Raw genomic sequence first — 27,885 nt, 5'->3', positions numbered from 1 at the left:
AAAATCATTCCTTAGAACAGTGGCTTTTTGAAAAGGTTAATTTTCTTCTAATGTAGTCAGATTTTTAAATCAGAATGCTAGTGCTTCAGTAGCTATATTTATTTCAGAAATGTCAACCAAAAATTCAGACTGTAATAACCAACTAGGAAAATAATAGTTACAGAACCCATGTCACTCTTGAATTATAGCAAAAAGAAGACCCGATATATAATATAGAAACATTTTAAAAGATAGGAATTTGATTTAACTGACATAACATATTTAGTGACCTTGTTTCATGGATAAAAATAGGCAAACTTTCCCCTGTGTCCTTCTCATCTTTTTGAGGAAGAAACATAAGGATAAAGTCAGATGTTTGCATTGTTGGGTTTGAGCTCCCCTACAGAGGGCATTTAAAGCTTTTTCATAGCCCCTGAATTCAGAATAAAAGACTTATTTAAAAAAAAAAAATACTGTGTGTGTGTTCAGAAAAAAAAAAAATGTTTGAGTTAACATCAATCCAAGAGACACAAACCCCCTGATCTCTTGCCATGAAGGAGTAATCACTTTTGATGTTACTGTAAAAGATTTCCAGCTGTTCAAAAACAATTCAAGGCCATTAAACTAGTTTAAAAAATTAAATACTTGTTTTTGAAGTCATAAACATAGATGGAAACTATAGCCTGCAAATAGATGTGAGTTTAATTTTTGGTATCTGCTCAATCATACCCATCTCCCACATGTCTTAGTATCATTGTGTTAGGACTTTAAATACTTTAGAATCACGGAAAGGTACATTTGAGAAGTCATTTATTCATTTGTATTTCTTCAAACTGAAGTCTTCTTAAACGATCCTTAAATATTCACGTGGGGAGGCTTCCTAAATTGTTGTGTATGTGAATTTTCTTTTAAGAGTGCAGCATTTTGGAGGAACCATGAAAACATAGTTACAAGTCTTAACAAATTTTTTGTCTCCCAATGTCGACTGTACAAAGAGATAGGAGAGGAAACCGCACAATCTGACCTGTTTTTGACAGAACACCAGAAGGAATGCTAATGCCTCAACTTTGACCTAATTCTGTTCAGCTTAAAGAAATGAAAAGAATTAAAAGAGAAAAACAGTGCTGTCAGGAAAAAAAACAAAAAACAAAAAAACCCTGTGGTGCTAAATCAGAGCAGAGTTCCACAAGAACCCAACTACTACATTGGTTTGATGATCAAGGCCATCCCCTTCAGCAAAGTAAAGAGACTCTAGAACCAAGCTAAAAACTGTTTTGCTTCAATCTTGCTTTGGTTATGACTATGAACTTGATTAAATGCCTGAGGTACAAACCACAAAACCCCAATGAAGGTCTGATATAAAGGAGATAGTTGTGGCAAGTATACAATTCCCACTGTGAAGAGAAATTAAGAATAATCTATATTTAGAATAATTTTTATCTAAATCTTCTTCAAACTTTTTTGAAATAAAATCTTTGTTGGGGGGAATGGTCAGATAAGATTTTTGAAAGTAGAACTGTGAGGGCAAATTTGAAAATTGACTTAGCATTAGCCATCTATCTATTTAATAAATAGGTTAGATATTAACAGCAGCCAAATACTAGGCTAGGTGTTGAACATACAAAGATGAAATCTGTCTTCAAAAAACTTGATGTTTAGTTGAATTTGACGATAAAAAGGAATGAGATACTGATACCCACAGCAACATGGATAAACATTGGAAACACTGTACTAATGAAAGAAACCAATCATAAAAGACCACAAATTGTATGATTCCATTTATACGAAATGTCCAAATAGACAAATATACACAGTTAGAAATTAGATTAGTGATTACAAGGACAGGAGGGAATGGGAAATGGGGAATTTCTGCTAATGGATAGAGGGTTTTGTCTGGAGGTTATAGTGTACATTGTAGTGATGTACATAGAACTCTGTGATTACACTACAAAAAATGAGGTGTATACTTAATAGGTGAATTATATAGTACTTAAATTATATTTCAATAAATATGTTTATAAACATCAGTAGAGAGACACATTCTTAAAATGGTATAAGTGGCACTATTTGTTCTAAGCTACAAGTAATGAAAAAAAGAATAGGATACATTGAGAAAGGGGCAATTAATTTCAAACATGTGAGATTGATAGTCACTGAATAATCAATGCATGGTCATATCAGGATGCTTCTTTGTGAATAACTCAAAAATAAACTTTACACAACGATATAATTTAGAGTTTCAGAACGAATATGTAGTGTTTCAGAACTAATAGGACACTAAAGATTTCCAAGTAAGGATAGAAAATTGAACCCATAAAATTATATCCAAGCATCACAAAAAGCTAAATATGTTTTAAAAGATTAAAAAGTCACAAAGTAAAAAAAGGACAAGAAATGATAACAATGGAAGAATGATGTCAGCACAATTTTGGATTTACCAGCAGCAACATTGAAAGATGAAGACAATGGAGAGCAATGCTTTCAAAATTCTGTGAAATGATGATTTCTAAAGTTCTATACCCAGCCACATTAACACTCAAGTTTGAAGTTTAGGAAAAGACGTATCATAAACCCTTCCTCAGGAAGCTAGGATGAAGGATGGCCTCAAAAAAAAAAAAATAAATAACAAAACAATAAAGAGGAAGACATGAGATGCAACTCAAGAGAAATATTAGGAGATTTCCCATTATAATAGTTATTCAGGTAGCTAAGAGAACAGCCAATCTAGAGAGGAACATGAAATTGAGGATTCCAAGAGAGTCCCTGAGAGTGGAGATGTTGTCGAGGATAAAACTGACAGATTATTTAGTGTTTTTGACCATATTGGGAAGGATTTTTTTTTGAAGAATTAGAGGTACAGGGGCGCCTGGGTGGCGCAGTCGGTTGGGCGTCCGACTTCAGCCAGGTCACGATCTCGCGGTCCGTGAGTTCGAGCCCCGCGTCAGGCTCTGGGCTGATGGCTCAGAGCCTGGAGCCTGTTTCCGATTCTGTGTCTCCCTCTCTCTCTGCCCCTCCCCCGTTCATGCACTGTCTCTCTCTGTCCCAAAAATAAATAAACGTTGAAAAAAAAATTAAAAAAAAAAAAAGAATTAGAGGTACAACAACAATTTTTTTTTAATGACAAAATGAGGCAATCATTAACTGTAAGAAAAAAGTTGTATAAGAAAGGAAGTGTGATCATAATACATTATTAGTGAATGGTGAGAGGTGTTTATATAAATATAGTAATAAAAACCCTGAATATTTAGTTTTCCAAAAATTATGATTATCTTAAAAAGAATAAGGTGATAAATAGCAGAGGTCAGGGATAATAAGAGAGCTAAATTCTCATCTTGCAAGAATTAAAAAATCAAGTAATACTGTTTATATATATTAAGTAGCTCAACAAAAAGCTCTAAGACCTGATCATGGTTACCTTTGGGTAATGAAACTCAGGGAAGGGTGGAGCAGAAGATTATCATTTTTTATCACAAGTCTTGTAATAGTATTTGACATTCTTAACTTCATAGATGTATTGTTTCCTAAAAATTAATATTTGAAAAAATATACTCAAGCACTGAAAATACTGCCAAGGCAAGAACATGGATAGTCAAGTGACATGTTTTATTCTTCTTTGCGGTTTCCTCACAGCACTAAAATAGTACCTTGAATATATTAGAAGCCAAATAAGTATATACTATTTGATAATGACCACTCATATGCCAATTCTGTGGATTTGACAGTAGATCCTGTGGGATATAATCTCAAACCTAATTTTGTCTTTATAAAAAGAATCTAGAGGTCACAACATGCAGTGCAGTCCTTTGTCTTGATATGGGAAAGAGTTAGATGCAACTAGAGGAAAACAGTTCTGGTTATGTTTATCGTACAATGCCTGGCAAACTGTAAAGTGCTCAATCAATTAACCAATACTTTTTATTACAGTTTAACTTAGAGAATCAATAATATGAGCCAACTACTTCTATTTTTTATTCTTTTTTTGCCCTCTAGAACTTTGTATCCTGTTTCCATGATTTTCAGAAGGATTTTCTCCTTCCTTCAACATCAATTGATTTAAGATGTATTTTTTAAGAAGGTATGAAAGATGGCAAATGCATGGGGCTCATATCACCACTCCCCCACTCATGCCAGGTATTGCCATCTAAGGACATGCGTGGGTGGCAGAAATGGCATGGCATATTCAGGGACAAGGAAGTTGATTGCCTTGTCTGGAGTGGAAGTTTATACACTAAGTAGCAGGAGATGAAACCGATCAGCAGTGCAAGAACAGGATGCTGAAATTTGGATAGTTGAAGAATTTGAATAGGATTCATTGAGAGTGGTAAACCTTTTTGAACTGGAAAGCAGCCTAATAAATTATAAACACACAGGAAAGAGGTTCTTAAATTCTATGAAAACAGTCACTCGCTGGATAGTGGAAATGATGCAGAGATAGAAAGTAGATTATTAAGGCAGAAGAGAATTTGGTGAATTACTAGACTTAAGAACTAAGGAGAAGGCAGTATTGTACATAATAACAAGTAATATAATTAACTTTTTTTGTAAAGCATTTACTGTGGTGCCTGGATGTTGTGCTAAGCCCCGCTGAAGGGGACTTTATTATCACTATCAACCTCCCATTCTCCAGTTGAGATAACTTAGGCAATATAAAGTAACTTGGCCAGAGACCCACAACTTGTGGGTGATTAGATCCAAGACTTAAACCGGTCATCTATTTCCTGGAATGGAGAATTTGGGAAGGTAGATTGGATATCCAAGTGGAAATGACTAGTAGATAGAAGTATGGAACAGACTTTATGTGAGAAATTACAGTTTAACACATTTAGAGGGAGTCACTACCATTTTGGTGAAAGTGTTCATTTTGAAAATGGAGGGGAATAGGGATAAGAACAAAGACTTGAGTCAATGACTACAAGGAGAAAAGGAGACATTAAAGGAGAAAATGAAGAGTTGAAGAGGTGAGGAAAAGATCCCATGTTATATAATCAGAACCCTGAACACATTTTCAAGGAAAGAAGATAATCAACAGTGCCAAATGCCACAGAGAGATTTAGTGGGTAATAACAGACAGTGACAAAGGGCTGGTAGAAAAGCTCAGAAAAGCATCATTTCAGTTGTTCACTGGGAATGGAAACCAGATTGCCAAGGATTCATACGAGAAGAGATGATGAAGAAATTAACACAATCAATAATATATACTACCTATTTAGGAATTAGTCAATGAAAGGTGGTTGTCTGGATGCAGTATTTCAGAAGGCAATGATGTAAAGTTTTATATTCCAAGGTAGGGAAAAACCTAGGCCTAGTTAAAGGCAGAGAAAACAGAGTTGTTGTGGGTTTTTTTTTTTTCTTCATGAAGCCAATCTTAACTGTAAAGAATACACCTAAAAATGTTGAGAAATTCATTAAACTTATCTCTGCAAATGTAGTAGTCAGCCAACATATCATTCCTTCCAGATAACCCTGGGCCTAAAGCCAGATAGAGTGCGTTCTTAAGAAACTCACTAAGAAGTGATGTGCCTCCAACGCCCTGCGACTCATCTGGGAGAGAAATGCCTGCCAAGAGAGGCCTTTTGAACATTCAGAGGAGTAGCTGATTCTGCCAGCATAGGATCAAAGCCAAAAAGCTCACTCCTGAGACTAGAGCAAGGTCAGCGAGGAAACCAGTGTTCAGGGTGGGGTGGGGGATGTTTCAAATGGAGCACTCAAATGGAGCACTCAGGAGGCAGACATTTCTCAGACGTTTGAGTGGGTGTTCATGTCATCACTTGGCAAAGCTCAAGGCAGAGTCAAGACCCAAGTGGCAGTCTGTCTCCACTGAATAGGTCAGCAACTGACTTGCATGACAAATAGCCCTGCTATCAATGCCCCTTATACCCATTAAGCCAGTTGAAATAAAAGGGCAAAAGCTTGTAATCAGCCTGAGGTGCCAGTAGACACACAAGCTAGTGCTTTCCAGATACCTAAACCTCTTACACACCTGTACAGTAAAAGGGAAACAAATACACATCTCTCTTTGAAAGAATTTAGAAAAATCAAAGTCTCACACTCTGGAGTTCCTAGTCTGGCACTAGCAGAAGTTAGACTAGAATCCAGGTTTCTTGCTTCATTTGTTAGAAAGTTACAGTAGCTATGTTCTCTCTGAGTGACCCCCAATGCAACCAATTTGGTTATTTGACATGTATTGTATTTTCAATTTGAATCAAAAGCTATTAATCCAGAGTTAAATCCTTAGGCAATAGGTTTTTCCTTTCTAGGAAGGGTGGGTAAAAATCCTCACCCTTTTTAATGCCCAGAGCTAACAATTAACTTTCCATCTTTATGTCTACATCAAATCTGCCAAAAAGAAAAATCAAAAACATCCTCCCTGAAACAAAATTCAAAAGCTGAAAAACATCTTAAGAATTAATCTCTATGCCTTATTCTTTGGCTGGCAAGTTAAAAACTGAATTTGCATAAATCCATAGCAGTCAGCCCTCTCTTGTTTATGTGGATAAAAGAGGTCTTCACATGCTGAAGGGGAGGTCTGGCTATGCTGTTACAAAGTCATGAAAAATAGTATGAAGATGAGTACAATGGAGTGCTTTAACTAGGAGTCTGGGAGTAATTTTAAGACAAACTACCTAAGGGTTGATAAGAGGGTAAAGAAAAGGCTGACTACCACCCACTGATATATAGGCACAGTCTAACCCTTAGAGGAAAGGGAAGGGAAAACGAAGTTCAGGTGGGAAGTTTATCTGGGATAAACTTGCTGGCCCAAGTCTACGACTCCTCTAATTTCCAGTAAGTTGTTCTGCCTGCTCACTCCACCCAACATAATATATCCTAGTCTGGTAGTCACCCGTATAGCTAACACTGGCATCTATCCTGATTGGCTGGTGCCATGTCATACCTCATTAAGTATTTTAAGACTGGCCCTGGTTATATCCGAAATTAGACTCATCATCTCCTCTTAAAAGCTAAACTCATTACCTCCCTTCCTAAAATTTTTCCTTCTTGTGTGCTTTCTTTCCTTCATGCCACTTCCACATTCCTAATCACCCTGTTAGCTTCAGTTAGCTTTTGACTCCTGCCCCACATTTGTTTGCCTCTCCTCCAAATCCAAGCAATTTTCAAATGCAATGGATGTGTGTCATACCTTGAGATTCTGCAGGATACCACCAGTTATATACTGGGGAGGCAGGAAGGACAGACGAGACATCACTTATGACCACTGGTGGGTGGCTGAGGAGAGGAGCACATGCCAGGGGAGGTGTAAGATCAAGTGTGTAGAGTTCTCCAACTATAAACCAGGTAGTCTGCAAAGATATGTGTGGCGAAGGGGGCATGCGACTCATCAGGTATCTAAAACAGGTGACACTTGGAAGCTGGCACATGGTTGGTCACATGATTCATAGTTGGTCTACAACAAATGGCATGACTGACATTGGAAGCCCTCTTATCAGGCAGATCTCAATGGCAGGTGAAGGGGGCAATAGGACAACACAGATGAACACCCCTTAAATATGGACTGTGTTGCTGAGCAATTTGCCCAAGAGGAACTCAGAAACAGGGACTAAGGCAGGAATTTAGTTGTAAGAACTGTGTTATGAAGCAAGGAGGATAGAACCCAAGAATAAAGTAGAATAAGAACCAGGGATCTTTGATTATCAGAATTTAACCATTCAATTAATGTTTACCAACTACCATCATAGTGGACATTGGAAAAGAGTTTAAACGTAAGTGAAATTCAGTACGACAAGTGCCAAATCCAGATTCAGACAAGTTCAGGAGAGTACAAAGGAGGGGATGGTCAGCTGTACAACCTGGAAGTGTTATACAAAGCTACATAGAGGAAATGGTGCTTAAGCAGGTTCTTAAAGTACAGTTAAGCCCTGGCAATGTGGAGAGGGGACTTCAGACAGAAAACATAGCAAAAGTGCTGAGGATCAGTGCCTAGAGAACTATAAGGCATTCATGTGCACTGCATTGGGAGCAAGGGTGGCTATGAGTGTAGCTATCAGACCATGTAGATAGGTTTGGAGAAGCATCTCTGGCATCTGATGGGAAATTTCCTAGATATTCAAGCAGAGCTGGCCTCGAGTACCAGATTTAAATGAGGTAGAGTGGAATGCAAGGCCTAAGATATATTGAGTTTCTGCACCTATCTCCTCTCCTTTCTCTTGAACACTACCCTAATTCAACCCACCAGAACCTCTTAAGTTTATCTAAACCAGTGTAGTGTTCTCTAATCAGTTTTCCCAGTTAGACTCCTCCATTCCTTTCAATCTACTCTACACATCGTTCCCTGCTCAACTTTGAACATCCTATTCTCCTGAAAAAAAATTCTTTAGTTTCTCCCTATTGCTGGAAAAATCAAGATTCCTATTTGTATTCTATGTTTGAAGGACTACTGTAGGACTCAATTAAATATTTATTTATTTCATGCTATAAAAATAATACAAAAATTTCTACAACACAAAGGTGTCATTGACAATGGAGATGATGGATGAGAGGTAGAGAGAAGTACAATTAGGTGGAACAGAAACCACAGGCTTCCCAGCCCTCATCTTCTCTGCCCTCCCATCCCTTTGAATTTTTTTTCTCCCTCACTGTTTGGAAGAAGGAACACAGAGCCAAGGAGCCACAGCTGATGCAATGACATCTTTGCAGCTTTTGTCATGCAATGTCCTCTGTGGCACTACCTTGGTCTTTTGTTTTTGTTTGATGACTTAGATCTTATACTTTCTAAATTTAATGAGTACCTATCAGTGTGATTTTCTTGTGCTCAATTTATTTTCTTTTCTTTTCTATGCCTGCAGAATTAGATTTATTTTGCTTTATAAACTTCATTGGCACATAAAAATAGATTTAGAAAAGTATTGGGATAAAATGAAGTAAATAAAAGAGGTTGACCACTATTTTCATGTCAACAATTTAAAATCTTGAGGCTGTAAGTCCAAAATGGTAAGGAATTACTAATTCCAAAATCTTCACTTTTGTTTGAATGTTGAATATCCTACACACAAGCAGTAACTGCAATAATGCATGATAATAGAAAGTCAAAAGCTATCTTTATAAAAGGGATTAATCTAAATCAAGAAGCAATTTTTTCTATAACAGAAATCAAAAGGAAAGCGGACAGACAAGATCAACCTACCCTCTAATGTATGTTTTACAAATGGCTCCTGTGAGTTTCCAAAAATAGCACTGCCTCACTTCACAGTTACCACCTTTTTCATAAACACAAATCCCCTTCCATCACAGCATGGTCTGAGGATATGAGCTCAATTTTAGATAATTCTTGTAGCAATGAAAATAGTGCACATAAACGACAAGACCTTTATATGTGACATCACTTGCAAAGGACATAAATGGCCTCTGTCTGTTAATAGTTTGCATTTAAATTCTATTCCACTCACATGACTGAAGAGACTATCATTTATATAGGTTATATTCAGAGGTTATAAACTTCCTCAACCATCTATCTATCCATGAAGCTAAAAGCTCTGAAAAACCACCACTGGCCCCAAACCTGAGATTTTATTACGAATGACACCAGGAATTTGGCAGAGGAAGGAAGCAAGGTCAGGTTGTTTGATCAGGGATGGCAGAGTCAATTTTTATGGCTCCCACTAGATAGACCTGTTTCCAAGTGCAGCTGACCACAACACTGTTCTCTGCCACCTCAGGAAGAGCTCAAACAGCACAGCCTACCCTGCCTTAAAAGTGCTCAGTCACAACACCATGAGCTCTTTTCTAGAATACTGGAACACCAGTTAGGGCGCTTTGGGCTGTAAGGAACAGGAAGGTCCACTAATAGTGGCTGGAACAAAAGAGCATTTATCATTTCACAGAACAAGTCGCCTGGAAGCAGGGGCAGTTCCACAATTGAAGCAAGAACTCCACGATGTCATTGAGGACCCAGGTTCTTTTATATTTCTGTTCTCCCTACTTAGAGCTTTACTCCAAAATATAGAAGAAAGACAGACTTTCCATGCATCTCTTTTATTTATCTCAGAGAAAGTCCTTTAGCAGAAGTCTGCTGTTGAATGACTTACGACTGATTTGGGTACATGCTTAAGCCCTAGCTGTAAAGGTAAGAAGCAACATTGGTCATCTCCTTGTCTTCAATTCTTGCCTGTCAAAGTTTGACAGCAAGACAGAAATGGATGCTGGACAGGCAGCAGGAGCAGGTATAGAACGCAACTGGGAGGACAGCCACGGTGTCACGAGCAGAAAGTTAACTGCTTTTAACCATAAACATTTAAAGTATGCTCCTTTGTACTTACAAATAGCATCCCTTACCAACATGCCTTGCTATGTTTGCACATCAGGTAATAAATAAGAGGGGCATTACCACATTCCAGATGATGATGATGATGATGATGATGGTAAATTAATAACATACTTATATTTGCAAAGTATATTTCTGAGCAATGGTCAATTAAACTGGGTATTTCTGAATGGTTGTTTTTTCCCCTTAGATATCAATTAATTTCTTCAGATATGTAAACTCCATGAATCAATATCCAAATCTTTAAAAATGGGTATAGCATGAATAACACTTGGAGAAGGCATATATATATATACATATATACATATGTATATATGTATATATATATATATATATATACATATTCAAAATGGATTATTTTCTGAGAATTATTTGTAAACTTGGATAAAGAAGGGTTGATTATTTCAATTATTGGATCTCTCCCCAGGGGCAGAGTTTGCCTGAGAGCTGCTGTAGGAGGGCCCCTGTTGGTCTTTGGGAGAAAGGGTATGATAATCACCACACCATTTCACTGGACTCTGTCAATATTTGTTAGATTTTCCAGAGAAACAGGACTGCCTATTAACAGTTCGACTGCACAAAAAGTTAATCAACATTTTCAACAGGAATACTGTGCTGGCACCCATAATTCACTTTTAATATGAAAGATAGGTTCATAAGAGAAGAACACTCATTGGCCTACTATAGGAATGTTGAAACTATGGTAAATTATTTTATTTACTCAATAACTAGACCCATACAAGTACATGTGACTTGATGGAACCAAAAAACTTCCTCTTTATGCCCTAGGCTTATCCCTTATCCCTTCTTACTTACAATTATTAGTACCTACGGTTTTTCTATTACCACAGTAGCCAAAAACAAATCTTTGAGTGAATGAGACTGGGTTGGGGGAGGACGGAGGGGAGAGAGGGAAAGCGGTAGAAAGATGGGGCCTTCTTCAGGTATGGAGCTGGGACCAAGAGCATGAGCACAAGCCTGGGAGCTTGGTAGACATGCAGAAGCTTGGGCTCCACCCCAGACCCACTGAGTCAAGACTTGCATTGTAACAAGACCCTCGGACAATTCCTGCACAGGTTTCAATGTCTGAAGCACTGCTCTGGGTCCTGAGGCAGTATCTCCAAAGAACAAGACCTGATATTGTGCATGTGCTTGGAGCCTGGCTTCTGGGGACTGTAAAGGTTGGGAGTAAGGGAAAGGTCAGGTGAATGGGACAGGCCAGCCCAAGTGAGGAAGGAAGGTACCAAGAGGGTGACAGTGCCAATCATGGTGATTGCTAGCTTTGATTACACACTGACAACAGCAGGCACTATGGTAAGGCTTTTCATACATTGTTTCTGATCCTCATAACCTCGCAATGTGGATAGCATGAGGAAATGGAAGTGCAGGGAGGTTAGGTAACTTGCCTAGGCGTTTATAGCCAACAATTGACAAAATCTGGATTGCCTCCTGGGCTTTGGAATTAAAGAAACCCAAGGAAACCCAAGTTCAAATCCTCTTGTCTCATACTACATGCATAACTTTGTCAAGTAAGTTTCCTCTCTGTGCTTCTTTTCCTCCTCTGGAAAATTGGGGTAAGAGGATTTATTTAGCATCTAGTGTATTGTGAGGTTATATATATATATATATATATATATATATATATATATAAAACTAGAAGAGCTTATCTTTGCATAATATGAAATATGTGTGCACTACATAGCAGTAGTGTATACTATTATTACTATTTCCACTAAGAAGGAGGTCTCCAAAACCAAAGCAACGTCTTCACAATTGTGTCCACATTAGCCCTATTCATTCAGCGCAGCGGAATAGTGCACAGTGGAAAGTGCAAAAAATGTGTAGGATAGGGTCCTGGCCTTCGTTCAGCTTTAACTTCCGTGATGGATCTTCATTCACTAAGAAAGCTAGTCAATCCTTCTTGAAACAAAAATGTATGAAGTGTCGGGTGCCTGAGTGGCTTAGCCATTAAGCATGTGACTTCAGGGCTCATGTGAGGTCATGGTCTCACAGTTTGTGAGCTCAAGCCCCACATGGGGTAAGTACAAGCCCCACTTCGGGTGAACATGAGCCCAGCTTCAAGCGAGCTCAAGTCTCTCATCCAGAAAACACAAGCCCCCGGTGAGCCCTGCTTCTCTCTCTCTCTCTTTCTCTCTCTCTCTCTCTCTCCCCCTTGTGGGATTCTCCCTTTCTCTCTCTGCCCCTTGCTCACTTGTGCACGCTCTCTCTCTAAAAAAAAAAAAAAAAAGTATTGTCTACCACGTGCAAATAACAAAAACAAAATGCAAAGCCCGCTGAGGGTCCCTCGCCCCAAGCAGGTGTTGGCAGCAATGTGATAAATGCCCGAGAGGCGTGTTCTGTGCTTGTGGCGTGGCTTGCCAACTGAGAAGAGAATGTGCCAGGTGCTCTAGTGGAGTCACAGAAGACTTTAGAAAGTTGCTGCCCACTCCCTCATGCCATCTACAACGATCTATTTATCATGTTAAAGGATGATTTTTAAAAGTCTAGACAGCTCTCATTCAACTACATAATAAATATTTCAAAGATTGCATTTAACTCATTAACTGATGAAGGAAACAGTGAGATACTAAACCTGGTTCAGAAGAGATTTAGAGGGGCAAGTACTGATAGGTAATTTAATAAAGGAATGTTAGAATAAGATTGCTTAGCTATATAAAAAACTGGTTAATGTCCTACTGGATAACAAACTGTAACCTTAGGAATTATCTTTTTTCACTGGATGGAAATGATCGCACTTCCATGAATGCAATAGAAGAGAGGGTTTCCTGCTTTCCCAGCCTTATCACTTTCTGAAGAGCTGAAAGGAAAGAGTTGGTTTTAATTATTCCATATTCTTTGGACTTTAACAGTATTTTTTTTACATCAAATAAAACGTGAGGTTAGAGAAATTCAGAATTATCTGGAGTCACATTTCTGAGTATATAGCGCTAAGTCTTAGGATGTTCATGTCATTCACTGGAGGAAATGAACTCTCTCAGAAGCAGCAAGGTGTGGTAGGGGGAGGTGGCCTGGGAGTAGTAACATACCTGGATCTGTTCAAGTCATTAAATGCCTGGTGACCTCCAAAGGTCATTTCCCCTCTCTGAGCCTCAACTTCCTCATCTGAAAATGAGGAAGTGGACTAGATGACCTCTAAGGGAATAGGTGTCAAACCTCAGTGGGCATCAGTGTCACTGGGGGGAAGCTTGGTAAAAAAATAAGGTAAAAATGTATATTCCCAGACCCCACACCCAGAGATTCTGGATCAAAGTCCCAAAATGTTCTCAGATGGGTGCCAGTACCCTGCTTTTGTCAGTATGGTTTTGTTTCCAGTATCCCCAGTGATGCCCGTGCAAGCACAGACCATGCTTCGAGATGCTCTGCTTGGAGGTCTCTTCCAACCACTTGGTATCCTGGGTGCGCTGTGCTCAGGGCCTGGAAGACTGGGCTCAGCTGCCTGCTGGTGCTCTTACCACAAAATGTTCATGAATATCCATGGAGGTTTCCTTTGTTACCTATTTCCTTTCAGAAGACTCTGCAGATTAGTAAACTGGCATGGGTATAGCATTTAATAGCTCTTGAAAATAATGTACTGTTACTGCAGTGGACCTTTCTGGAAGGTTTTTGGTTGTATATTGTTAAGCTCCAACTTACTATTTTACCTACTTAAGACTTCTGAGTGGTAAATTGGTATATGCATTGTTACAATGTACTATTTTCTCAGAGAATATTATGGAAGGGATTTTATTTTACATCTAATGCAGCTGAACATTTATAATTTTCTGAGAGCTAAAATCATAAACTATCTTGAGTGGGTTTGCCTTTCATCTTTGGTTACATTTTTAAATTGGTTCTTCTAATATAGCCATTCAAGTCATTTAAGTGTGTTTTAACAACATATAAATATCAGTATTATACCCAGATAAGCTTATATTTGTGCCCTATAATGAAACAAGTTTATTCATGCCATTCTTCGCTTCTGTAAGAAACTAACAATGACTTTCAGGAGACTTAACACAAGTAGAAACAAGATTTAAATTGACCAAGAAATCAAGGAGACTCAGGTTTGGTACACCAAGAACTTTTTTTTACGATCAAAGAAAAGAATAGAAAATAAATATCCCTTCTGTTGGCAGGCACACATACACACAAAATCAGTACTCTAATTAAGAGGGGAAAAAAATAAGCTAATGGTGAAAACTTGACTGATGTTTAAAAGCTACAAAAACTTATTATTTTTCAAAGCAGAATTTGGGCTTTCTTTTATAGTCTGATTAGCACTTTATGCTATGGCTGAAACACAAGAGTACTTGGAAAGCCAAAATAATAGAACACATAAACTTCCTCTTTATCTCCTAGGGAGGACCCAATCTTCCTAGTGTAAGGTAGCTAGAAAATGAACATTCTATGCTAAACTCTGAGTTAGGATTACCTGACCATTTTCCATCCACCCTAGTTGATGTTTCATTTAACCCATGATTGCTTTGAGGAAATTTTCCCATTGCCCTCAACTCAAGGGCATCTCTATCTGACTGACACAAAACTCCAATAGTGAACAGATACATTGCTTCAAACAGAGCCCTCACCTCACCCAGAAAGCCTCTGTCTCAAACCTTTTCTTCCTAGTAACACCAATCTTTCATTTATCTATAATTCTCTTTCACACCCGCCTTACACTGACCTTATCCTCTTACACCTCTGTGTGCATAGGATCTATGGGTAAAAGAAGGAAAGCTTTTGTTATATCTTCCTTGTTCTCCTCATTGGAAAAGAGTCTCTTGAGTCAACTGAGAGAAATGCTCTTTGGTACAAAAACATTCAACAATTTATCTAAGAGCTTCATTATATCTTTTCAAGTAAATTTTGTGTCCAAGTACAACAAATACAAAAAAAGAGCACAAATCTTAAGAGTGCAGAGAGAACACACCCCGTAATTAGCACCAGATCAAGAAAAAGAACATAACCACAACTCTAGAATCATCCCTGATGTCTACTTTAGTCACTAACTGAAAGAAAACGACTCTCAGAACTTCTAACACCATCTATTAGTTTTGCTTGTTTTTGAAATTTATGTAAATGAATTCTTGTACTATGTACCCTTCTCTGTCTTCTTTAGCTCAACATTATGTTTTTGAGATTCATTCGTGTTGTTTGTGTGGCAATAGTTTGTTTATTTGTATTGCTATGTGTCATGCCATTTTATAAAAGTACCACAATGTATTTATTCAGTCTACTCTTGATGAACATTTGGTTTATTTCTAATTTGGGGCTATTATGAATTGTGTGCGATGAACAATCTTGTACATATCTTTTTGGTGAACATACATACACACTTCATGTATATATAGATGGTGTATCACAAGTGGAATTGCTGCACCAACTTTAGTAGATACTGCCAAATGGCTTTCCATAATAGTTACACAAATTTACACTGTTACCACCAATTACTTCAAAACCACATTTGAATGTATAGTATATATCATTATGGTTTTAATTTGCATCTCCCTGAAGTTCAATATAGTTGAGCACTTTTCTATATATTTATGGCAATTCAGGCAATTCACCTTTATGAGGTGCCTGTATAAGTCTTTTGCCCATTTTCTATCAGGCTGCCTGCATTTTTCTTTTCTTTCTTTTTTAATGTTTATTTATTTATTTTGAGAGAGAGAGACAGTGAGGTAAGGGCAGAGAGAGGGAGAGAGAGGATTCTAAGCAGGCTCCACACTGTCAGCACATATCCCGCCGCAGGGCTCAATTTCACAAACTGTAAGATCATGACCTGAGTCTAAATTGGGAGTTGGATGCTTAAACCAACTGAGCCATCAGTGCCCCTGCCTGTATTTTTCTTAAGGAATTCCTATATTCTTGGAATTAATCCCACTTGGTTTTGTTGAACTATCCATTTGCATATTACTAGATTTGATTTACTGTTTGTTTAGAATTTTTGCTTTTAAATTCATGAAAGTGATTGGCTTGTAGTTTTCTATTCATGTAAACTCCTTTTCAGGTCTTAGTAACGAGTTTATACTGGCTTCATGAAACAAGTTGGGAAATGCTCCCTTTTTTTCTATATTCTGGAAGAATGTATATAAGGTTGATAGTATTTCTTTTTATTTTTTTTAAATGTTTACTTAATTATTTTGAGAGAGATAGCAAGAGCAGGGGAGGGGCAGAGAGAGAGGGAGAGAGAGAATCCCAAGCAGGCTCCATGCTGTCAGCACAGAGCCAGATACAGGGCTTGATCCCATGAACCATGAGATCCTTACCTGAGCAGAAATCAAGAGTTGAATGCTTAACCAACTGAGACACCAAGGTGCCCTGGTATTTTTTTTTTAATGTTTACAATAATTTATCAGTGGATGGACATATGCTTAGTTTTTTTTTGTGGGAGGGTTTTAATAACAGATTTGATTTCTTTAATGAAATTAAAATGTCCTCAGTAACAGATTTAATTGTTAATTTTTTTTGAGAATTTGTCGATTTCCTCTAAATCATCAAATTTATTGACATAAAGTTGCATGCCAGTTGTATGTAACATTTATTACTTTAGTGTCTCAATGATCTGTAGTGATGCCTGCTTCTCATTCCTAGTATTTGCAATTTGTATCTCCTCTTTTTCAAGAATAGTCTTGCTAGAGGGCTATCAATTTTATCATTCTTTTCAAATAACCAACCTTTAGCTTTGTTGAAATTGTTTTCTATTGTAAGTTTGCTTTCTATTCCACTGATCACTTGTTTTATCTTTCTTATTTTCTTTCTTCTATTTTATTTGTGATTGCTGTTCTTTTTCTAGTTTCTTGAAACGAGCTTAGATCATTCCTTTTCTGCCATTTTTTCTAATATGGGTCTTCAGTTACTTTAAGTACACCACACAAGTTTTGATAAATTGTTTTGATCTTCCTTATCATTATCTTCTAATTTCTATGTGTGATTTAACTTAGAAATGCAATGTCTAATTTTTTTTAAATGGGAATTTTCTAGTTAATTGATTTCTACCTTAGTTCCACCATGGTCAGAGAACAAATTCTAAATGACTGCATCTTTAAATTTTATTAAACCTTGCTTAATGTTGCAGCACAAAAAACTTGGCAGGTATTCCATTTGCACTTGAAAAAAATGAGTATGCTGACATTGTTTGGAACATTGTTCTATAAATATGAATTAGCTCAAGTTCGTTAATTTTATTGTTCAGAATTTCTATAACCTTACTGATTATTTCACCTATCCTATCATCTATTAAGAAAGGTGAGTGAAAGTTTACTAACTATGATTGTAGATGTATCTGTTTCTTCATTTACTTATGCCATTTTTTGCTTTATATGGGGGGGGGGTACAGATTTAGAATTATGATATTCTCCTCAAGCATTTGAGAATATTTTCATTATAAAGTATCTCTTTCAGTGTTTTAACAGTTATTGCCTTAAAGTATAGTTTGTCTGAAATTTGTATCTTTCTTTTGGTTAGTATTACAAATGGCGCATCTCTTTCCATTCTTTTAATTATAACTATTCTGTATCCTTACAGTTAGGATATGTCTTTTTACTTAGAATGTTGTGAGTTTTGCTTCTATATTATGTCTGAAATTCTCAAATGTTTTGCGATAATATTTAGCCCATTTTTATTTAGTATAATTACAATAAATTGAGGTTTATAGTTAAATTTATTTGTTTTCTATTTATCCAACCTGTTTTAGCCTCCTTTTTCTCTCATTCATTGTCTCCTTTTTAATTAAACAAATCTACTTGTTGTTATTTCATTTTTCCTTATGACATCTTATATTTATACTTTCTTTTAATAGTCTTTCAGTGGTTATCCTAAAGATTACAGCATGCATCACTGACTTATCACAATTACATCAAATTTTTTCTCTTGTGTCTCCCTTGAAAATGCTACACCTTGGGACGCCTGAGTGGCTCAGTCAGTTAAGTGTCCGACTTCAGCTCAGGTCACGATCTTGCAGTCCGGGAGTTCGAGCCCCGCGTCGGGCTCTGGGCTGATGGCTCAGAGCCTGGAGCCTGCTTCCGATTCTGTGTCTCCCTCTCTCTCTGCCCCTCCCCCGTTCATGCTCTGTCTTTCTCTGTCTCAAAAATAAATAAAATGTTAAAAAAAATGTTTAAAAAAATAATAAAAAAAAAGAAAATGCTACACCTTAGAACACTTTAACTCCATATAGTTCTCCCACCTTTTGCATTATTATTGCATGAATTTTACTTTTTCTATATATTATAAACCCAGCAGATATTAGTATTAATGGTTTTCTGTCAAGATTTGTTTATATTTTACCTTTTCTGGTGTTCTTTGTCTTAATATTTCTCTTTTTCCATCTAGAGTGATTTTTCTTCTAAAGTTTAGTTAAAAATTTCACTTATAAAATCTCCCTTTAGTTCCTTTTTTTTCAAAGTGGAGATCTGCTACCAAAAAATTCTCTTCACTTGTGTTTCCTGAAAAATATATTTATTTTAGCTTATTTTTGAAGAATATTTTTGCTGAGTATAAAATCCTAGGTTGACAGATACATTTTTTTCATGACTTTAAAGATAACATTCTGTTTTCTTCTGGACTCTATCATTTCTGTGAAAACCCAGGTATAATTCTTTTTGTTACTTTTTTAAAGATAAGGAACCTATTTTTGGTATTTAAAATTTTTTCTTATCATTTTTGGTTTTCATCAGTTTTTACTCTGATGTACCTTGGTTTGTTTTCCTTTTATTTATCCTGTTTGGGTTTTAAGCACTTCTTTAATCTGTAGGTTTATCAGTTTAGGAAAATTTTTGATCAGTTTATCTTCAAATATTGCTTGTGCTCTGACCTTTCTTTATGCATTCAATTGACATATATGATAGAGCTTTTTACTGTCTTCCATGTGTTCCTCATGCGCTTTTTTATATTTTTCACTTTTATTTTTCTCTGTACTGCAATTTGGATATTTTTGTGTTGTGAAACCCCATTTATGGAGCTCATTGTTTTCCAATTCTGGAATTTCCATTTCTTTCTTTTTTTTGTTTTTTTAAATACATTCACACTCTTTGGTAAAAGTTTTCATCTTGTTTTCTATTTTCTCTACCTTTTCTCTATTTTCTTTAGCATCTTAATCATAGTTAAGATCCTTGTATCCTAAGATCAATATCTGCATCACCTGTAAGTCTGTTTCTCTTATCTTTCTTGTCCTCTTATCTGTGATCATATGATTCCATCTCTAGCACACCCAGTATTTTTTTATGGAATGCTAGAATAGATGATAGATAGATAGATAGATAGATGATATAGATACAGAGATATGGTAATAGTGGCTCTATATAACGTTAATTACATCTAGAGAGGTTTAACTTTACTCCACTAGGCAGATAGGGTGAGAACTCATCTACTTAATTCAGTGAAGGTGTGAACTGATTCAGGCTGGTGGCAGTTTTGCAATGGCTCAGTCCACCTCTGGTTTATTTCAGTTCCTAAGATATAGTCCTTTTCTGGATGGATCCTGAACTCTAATCCTGATTAGATTAGTATGGCAAGACTGCTAAGACCTTTTCTCTGCTTTTTGAAGGCTTTCTGATTCGTTTATTAGCCTTCTGAGACACAGCTTTATATTTTTAGCAAATGTGTCAAGGAGATAGCCAGCCTTATATCAGCCTCAGTTTTCCACCCCATTCTTTTCTCAGCCACTCCACTTCCCTCCTGAAAAAGATTCCTGCTATTTTTCTGTCCATCCCTCCATATGAGAGGCTAATTCCAGATTCTCATCCTCTTTCCCCATTCCCATAATCAACAAATGCTCCCAGGAAAGAAGTGGATGCAGACTCTTGTTTGAAATCTCTGAGATTTTTCCCCTTTTTTGAATATCCTTTTCTTCCCCAGTCCTAGGTTGTTTCAGCAGCTCTCCTATCCCTTGAAACTAATTGCTTTGTTTTGTTTTGTTTTGTTTTGTTTTGTTTTATCAAGTATTTCTAGTTGTTTCTGGCTAGATACTACTTCATCATAACCAGAAGCAAAGATCCATATTGTTAAAATGGATTCTGAGGAGCCCTTGCTATGAAACAAAAGGGAGCTGCTGGAAGATACACCGCCTGGAGGTTGCCTTAGTGGTATTTTACCTCACTGTATCCAAGAGTCAGAATAAGTGGTTGTAACCACAACTCTTCAACAGCTGGCTGAATAAACACAGGCTGGCCATTCGACTTTCTCCACTTTTATAAATGAGGACATTATCTGCTCTTCCTCCTCCATGTAGTTGTCAGGAGGAAAGTATTTAAGTGTTTTTGAAAGGTATATAGAGGGGCGCCTGGGTAGCTCAGTCGGTTGAGCAGCCGACTTCGGCTCAGGTCATGATCTCGCGGTCCGTGAGTTCGAGCCCCGCGTGGGGCTCTGTGCTGACAGCTCAGGGCCTGGGACCTGTTTCGGATTCTGTGTCTCCCTCTCTCTGACCCTTCCCCGTTCATGCTCTATCTCTCTCTGTCTCAAAAATAAATAAACGTTAAAAAAATTTAAAAAAAAAAGAAAGGAATATAGAATGCAAATTATGAGTATGGTCAACTAGTTCTACATGATCAAATATTTGTTGGTTTATCTAGCTATTCATTGGGTGAATATTTTCCTCCCCCAATTAGACTATAAACACTCTAAGAACAAGGTCTGTGTCTTCTACTTCCATTTTTTTCCCTGCAGTTTCAAATTTTGTGTAATTAACAAAATAGACACGTTTAAGTGTGTTGCTGAAAAAAAAAATGTCAACTTACCCTGTGTCTGTCCATGTTAAAGAATTCTGAAGTGCAGGCTATAAGACTCATTTTGATTTTTATCAATCTTTATTGATAAAGCTTAGAGATTCATAATGTTATATGCTGACAAATTTGGGGGACAATTTTTGACAATTAGCTTTTTCTATTTCATCCTTTCAGTTAATAAAATCTTAGGATAAGGAATTTTCAATTATGTAGAACAGCAGATGACTTCACTTGCTGATAATCATTAGACCCAACTCTTTTTACAGTAATTACTAGTTTGCGTAAAAATGGATCACCTCTCACAAAGGGCTCACTTAAAATGAAATGCTATCTACCCATCCACTTCCCACCCCATTGACCCTTCCTTTCATCTAAAAGCAAGGGAATTGCTTATTTCAAGGTGGTCTTGAAAATCATCTAGGCATAATTAAAGTTTGCAATATCCTGTAAGTAAGCATTATATTCTAATATTTTCTGCCAAGAATTGAATTTGCTAGGCATGACACATTTATTGCTGGCAGTAGATGTACCAAAATGTACCAACACCAGGGAATTAATAAATACCACAGCCCTCCTATGGAGCAAGTTGCATGAATATTTAATAGGAAATTCATGATGAATTTCTTGCATGATTATGCAGAAAAACATTTGGGAACGGTTGCAGCTGTTACATGAACTAGCTAAGTCTCTTTTCCCCCATCTCTTTTGATCTTTATCAATCTCAATATTGTACTTTAACTTTAGCAGTAAGTATCTCCAATGATGAGTATTGCAGACACCTGTCAACATTTTAGGAAATGTGTGACTCTTCCCATATGTTATCTGTGTATGTGTGTACCTTACAACGTTCAGTCGTGCCTTTTGAGGGAACAACTGAGAGGTTGTTGGAGGATAGACAGGCCATCAGGGAGACCTGACTCAAAAGAGAAGGTGGAAGAAGCTAAAAGAGTAACAGCTGCCACTCTTGTGGGTTTGTCAAATTTTCTCTGACAACACCTTTACATCTCTAACTAAGCCCCATGAAAATATATTCCAATCTAAATTTAGGGAAGCTTTTTGGACTGATTCTTGACATTTCTAGTATTCCCAAGATTTCCCCCCTCATTTCATGGGTATTAGATATAATTTAAGTGCTCCAGAAGTATGGTTTCTTTCAGCAGGTAAAATATTCCTTTATTCTGAAGTTGCTGCTATATTCATAAGGTTGAAATATCAGAGCACAAAATAATTTTTTTTAAAAATCAAGACCCATAAAACAGGAAATTATTCATTGAAATTGTGTGAGCAATGCGGTCAGATCAACATGTATTGAAAGCCAGTTGGTTTGGGTCCTCTGGAGCTTTAAAGGGCATCTCTCTGAAACAAAAGCCACTCTTTGGTTCCATTCAAACATCCCAATTCATAATAGGTCTTCCGCATCATACTCCCAGGAAGTGGGGATTCCAGAAAAACCTCAGACTCTGGACTCTTCATAGACCGAATACAATGTTATCACATCACTGCAGGGAACTCAAACGTGCTGTTTTTGACAATAGCCTGTGACCTTTTAATGAATTGCAGGTGACACAATGTCTCTGTCCCTTAAAGCAATTTAGTGCTTACTAGATGCCATTAAAGAGTTGACACCCCATAAATTAGCAAGTGATAATTATATTCTTGGTTTCAAAACATGAAGAAAATCCTGCTTAACAATATATTTGTTCCCCAAGTGTGTAGTGAGATGAGTTGCACCTCCTAAAATGGTAACTTTATTTATTACTTTCACATTTGGGGATCTACTTTTGGTAAGAGCTCTTGGTCACCCTAGACAGAGACTCTGCAATCACAAAGATAAATGCGTCTTTACTGAATCAAATGTTTCTGTATAGGGAAAGTTTACACAAAAAAGAGGATATAGTTAAAATCCAAAAGCTCCAAGACATGCACCCCAGGTTAAAAAAAGAAAAAAAAAAGAAAATAAGAAAACAAAATCATCAACAATACTAGAAAGCTACTTTCTTTTCCAAAAGTTTAAATGTCATAATGAAGCAAGACAACTTATGTTCTGGTTTCCCTGAGAGTTTCCCACCAGAACCCAAATATCTAATACGTAGACATTCTTTGACTAGCCCAGAAAAAGTCATCAGGTGTCTCTCCCACTCTTGGCAGATGTTCAATGCTTGACACCAAGGTCCTCACAAACATATATATCCGGGATGGCCCTGAGCCACACAAAAGACATTCCCATGTCAGTAGATGAATGTTTATCCTTATCCATCACAGAACCTTCACCAGCAGCACAGCTCCTTGGGGATACAACTCAAGGTGAACAGACTCACATCACCTCCTCCTTCCATTTTGTCTAAGTCTAAAATCTAACCCATGCTTGGGCAAAAGATTAACAAGAAAAACTCATCACATGTCGAATCAACCTGAGTGCTCCACTTGTGTGGGTCCATCTTTGGCACTTCTAGAATATTTATATGCAGGCAGAAGTATGTATATCCAAGGAAAAGAAAGCTAAAGGGCTCTTGCTGTTCTACAAAGAGATAACTGACCATTAGAATATTATTTATATTGTATGAAAACTTTAGCTTCATTGAAGCAAAAAGTAGAATGGTGGTTGACAGGGATAGGATGATTGGTAGGAGGGGTAAAGGGGAAGTGTGGAGATGTTGGTCAAAGGGAACAAAGTTTCAGTTATACAAGGTAAATACTTCCTGGGGATCTAACATACAGAATGGTGACTATAGTTAAGAATACTGTCTTGTATACTTGAAATTTGCTAAGGAGGTAAATCTTAACTGTTCTCACTACAAAAAGAAAAAAAAACACTTTAGTTTATGATGATGACTTAGTATAAACTTCAATTAGAACATGATTGTGATGAAAGAAAAGAATTCTAATTCTAATGCTCCCAAAAAGCCTTTTTCTTAACCCAGTATTATCAATTATGGTCAATTAAAGTGGCCAAAACATTTATACAAACTCACAAAAGAAAAAATATTATAAGGAAATGGGCTTTACTTCCTTTTGTATCTTTCAGGGTAATACAATGGAACTCCTCACATGAAAGAAAATGAGATAAATTTCTTTTTAAGCAAATAATATTGTTTACAGCTAATCTTCAGTACTTTAAATTTTATGTTTGGAAACTGACTCGCCCCAACCCAGACTTGGTCTGAAAGAGTCCGGTTCAAGCCACCCATTGGGAAGGAACCAAAGCACAGCCACCAGCTTCCTGTTGCCTGGATCTTTTATTACCTTGGCTCATTAAAACTTCTTGTTTGTATTTGCATTTTACTCTTGGGCAACTTTATAACACAGAATAGTGATAAGCTTGCAGACTGATCCTACTCATCATGTTTAATCATAACCGCAATAAGGGAGATCATCATATCATGCCTCTATCTCAAATACACTGCTGTGATTTTAAAATAGAATTGGTACCCTACAATAGCCTTGGCACATGCCCTCTCTGTTTCTCCTTTTTTCAAGATGAGCTCTTGAAACATAAAATAAAAGGCATACAATAAACTTGGAGAGGTCCCCATTTTTAATTAGAATGTATGATTAAAATGAAGAAAAAGCCCTACTTGAAAGCAAATGTGCATGGAGAGAGAGAGAGAGAGAGAGAGAGAGAGAGAGAAAGAGTGAGAGAGAGAGAATGGATGAATATCATTAAAAGGTCAGGAGATCTTCTGTGGCTGAGCCAAACATCCTTGCTCGAAAACATCCATCTTAGTGTGGGCCAAGAGGACCCCCATGTTGTTTCAGGTTGGTCTCCTGCATATTAAGGTTTACATTATAGTTTAACTGAGCCAATGCTTCAGTTTCTGGCATAAGTTACTAATTTTCTTATGCTAATGAAAAACACACATCAGCTCCTTGAAATTCCCAAAAGCAGCATCAGTTTTGCCACTAATTGCAGCACTGTTGAGGCAGTGAAGAAGAAGGAGAGTGATTACAATAGCAATATTTGGGACAGGGCTCTTTGCCTCCCTGAGTGGTCCTCTAACTGAAAACATTTGGGACTTGCCCCTGCTGGCCTTGAGTTCTCATGAATTTTAAGAAATTGGAAGCTCCCGGGAACACCAGAGCGTGTTGAAATAATGGAACTCTGGCCTAGGAGATATGAGGAAGAAAGTCTGGCTCAAACTTCAAGCCCCAGCAGAAGGGAATTTGAGACATAACCATTTGATCTTCTGTCTCAACCTGACAAGATATTCCTTTTCAGGGCCAAATGCACGCATACTGGCTTCTCCAACAACTGATACTAATGCATGAGAATATTCTAATGAATCTGACCAGCACAAATATAATAAATTGCTTTTCTACGAAACACAATTTTTTAAACAATCAGAGGACTTTGGGGTGCTGAAAGTTCTCCCCAAATTTGGGGGGATCACTAGAGGGTTTTTTTTCTCCCCTGAAACCCACCTCAGGGCTTTCTCCTAGTTACTAATGCATAAAAAATCAATTTTCCTCAATAGAATTTGTTCTATGGATAAAAACAGAAATATCACAAAAGGGTTGAAGACCCCATTACACACAATACCTCAACTTGTGCATATTCAAAACAGACATGCTCTGCAGATATTTTACTAAAATCATTTGCTGCAAAGCAGGAGCCAGGCAGGAAGCCGATGCACAATGAATTGATTTCCAAGTCTTATTTGTGGCTGATTTGAGGTTAGAGAGCATTTCTGTGCTGGGTGGAGTGGTAAAATGAATGTTTATTGTTTAGGATTTAAAAGGCCCATCATCATGCAGACTCAGTAAGGTTCTGCCACACAAAATGGAGTGCCAGGCCAGCAGGCAACTGATTCAAGTGACAAGAGGTAAGCGGCAACAGCCCTTCCATGTTAATAAAACATGTCCCAGCACTCGAAGGAACCCTAGCACAGTATGAGAGCAGATAGAACTTATTAATCAGAACTACTGCTAACTCTAATTACAGGCTTCCCCCAAGTTACAAAATAAATGGATGGCTTGGCAATAAAGCAATGTTTTGTATATTACATCCTCTATTTCCACTGAAGCCTCTCATAATTGAAAGTAAGTTTTGATAGAAAGAAATGTCTAATCCCATTAATAGGGATTGTGAGATATGTCCGTATACAATCTCCTACCTCTAACCTTGTAACCTTTAGTTCTGGCTCAAGTGCCCATCCAGGTCAGCAATAGTGATGCCTGACTCTCGTTACTCTAGTCATTAGATGGGACATCTTAAGTAAGTCTGTCTTCTCACCAAAGGAAGGTGTTGAACTAGATTAGTTTAAGGAAGATACTGGTGAATCCTAGATCCCTATGAATATCTTATGAAAGCTCTGGACCCTCTCCCCAGAAAAACACATGTACACAGATGCAGAAGTGGGAAAACACATAGAATGGCAGGAATATATCAACAGAAGCTTATTCAAGAATAGAACGCGTGGGTGGCTTCGCCAGTTGAGCCTCTGACCCTTGATTTGGGCTCAGGTCATGACCCCAGGGTCTTGGGATTAAGCCCTATGTTGGGCTCCAAGTTGATCATGGAAACTTCTTGAGGTTCTCTCTCTCTCTCTCTCTCTCTCTCTCTGCTGCTGCTCCTGTAACACACATGCACACACATTCTCTCGAATAGAATCGAATCAAATCCTGGTCTAAAACCCCTGAGCCAGACAATCTAAGGTAATCTGAGCTTTAAAACCTATGATTTTAGTTTCTTGAGCAGCTTCCACATGGGAACGGTAGATTATAGACATTAGATTGAGGCACATTAAATACATCAAATACCAACCTGTACCATGATGAAATAAGGAAAAGTTAATATGTGAATAGGTTGAAACTTAAATTATGTGTAAATGCAGGCAGTCTCCATTCAATAAAGGTGGGTTTCAATAAAGGAGGGATTTCACAGAGGCTGAAGATGTAGTAACACAGCATTACCCCGCACTAACTTTCAACTCCACGTAGTGTCTGTGCTGGCCTATGTTGTGCGGTTCATGCTACCACCATGTTGAAACTTAAAACCGAAACATTTGACATCACACCTGAAAACAATTACTCTTTCAGATTTTAAAATTTTCATATAATAGGGGCACCTGGATGGCTGAGTCAGTTAAGTGTCTGACTCTTGGTTTTGGTCCAGGTCACGACCTCACAGTTTGTGGGTTCTAGTCCATATCAGGCTTTGTGTTGACAGCAGGACCCTGCTTGGGATTCTCTCTCTCCCTCTCTCTCTCTCTGCCCCTCCTCTCTCTCTCTCTCTCTCTCTCAAAAGCAGGGGAGGGGCAGAGAGAGAAGGAGAGAGAATCCCAAGTGGGCTCCACGCTGCCAGCTCAGATCCTGAAATGGGGCTCGAACCCACCAATGGTGAGATCATGACCCAAGCTGAAGTCCCAGAGTTGGATGCCTAACCGACTGAGCCACCCAGGTGCCCCTAAAATTGTTTTTTTATTAAAATTTTCATGTAATATACTTTAAAATTCTCATGCTCATGCCTAACACTCCCTTCATGCTTGATACTGTAGTCCTTAACTTAATTTACCCTTAGGTAAAGAGTACTACCACCTATCATGGGTGAAGATAAAGGGAGATAATGATAAAGTGAGGGTCAGAATAAAGATGGGGCTCATGTGGAAGGAAAGTCAGGGAAAGCTTGGTGTTTGTAGTTAAGGACTTTTTATTTCAAGGTCACTGAATCCATACACTGTTTCTACACTCTCCTTACCAAAATTTGAATCTCAAGAAGTGGTTTTTAGCTCTGTAAAGTCCATATATGTGTGAAGAGAACTTTACAAAAAAAAAAAAAAAAAAAAAAAAAAAAAAGAACACTGAGGAAATCAACCCAGAATTACTCTGGGAAGTTTAATACACCTAATAATGACACTAAAAAAGATAAAGTGGTAAATACTGAGTCAACTTGTATCCGCCCAACCCTAGAGTACC

The sequence above is a fragment of the Leopardus geoffroyi genome, chromosome C1 (assembly GCF_018350155.1).
Source record: "Leopardus geoffroyi isolate Oge1 chromosome C1, O.geoffroyi_Oge1_pat1.0, whole genome shotgun sequence".
In the NCBI taxonomy this organism is placed as follows: domain Eukaryota; kingdom Metazoa; phylum Chordata; class Mammalia; order Carnivora; family Felidae; genus Leopardus; species Leopardus geoffroyi.
The sequence above is the reverse complement of the archived record's forward strand: the minus strand, read 5'-3'. Positions refer to the sequence as shown.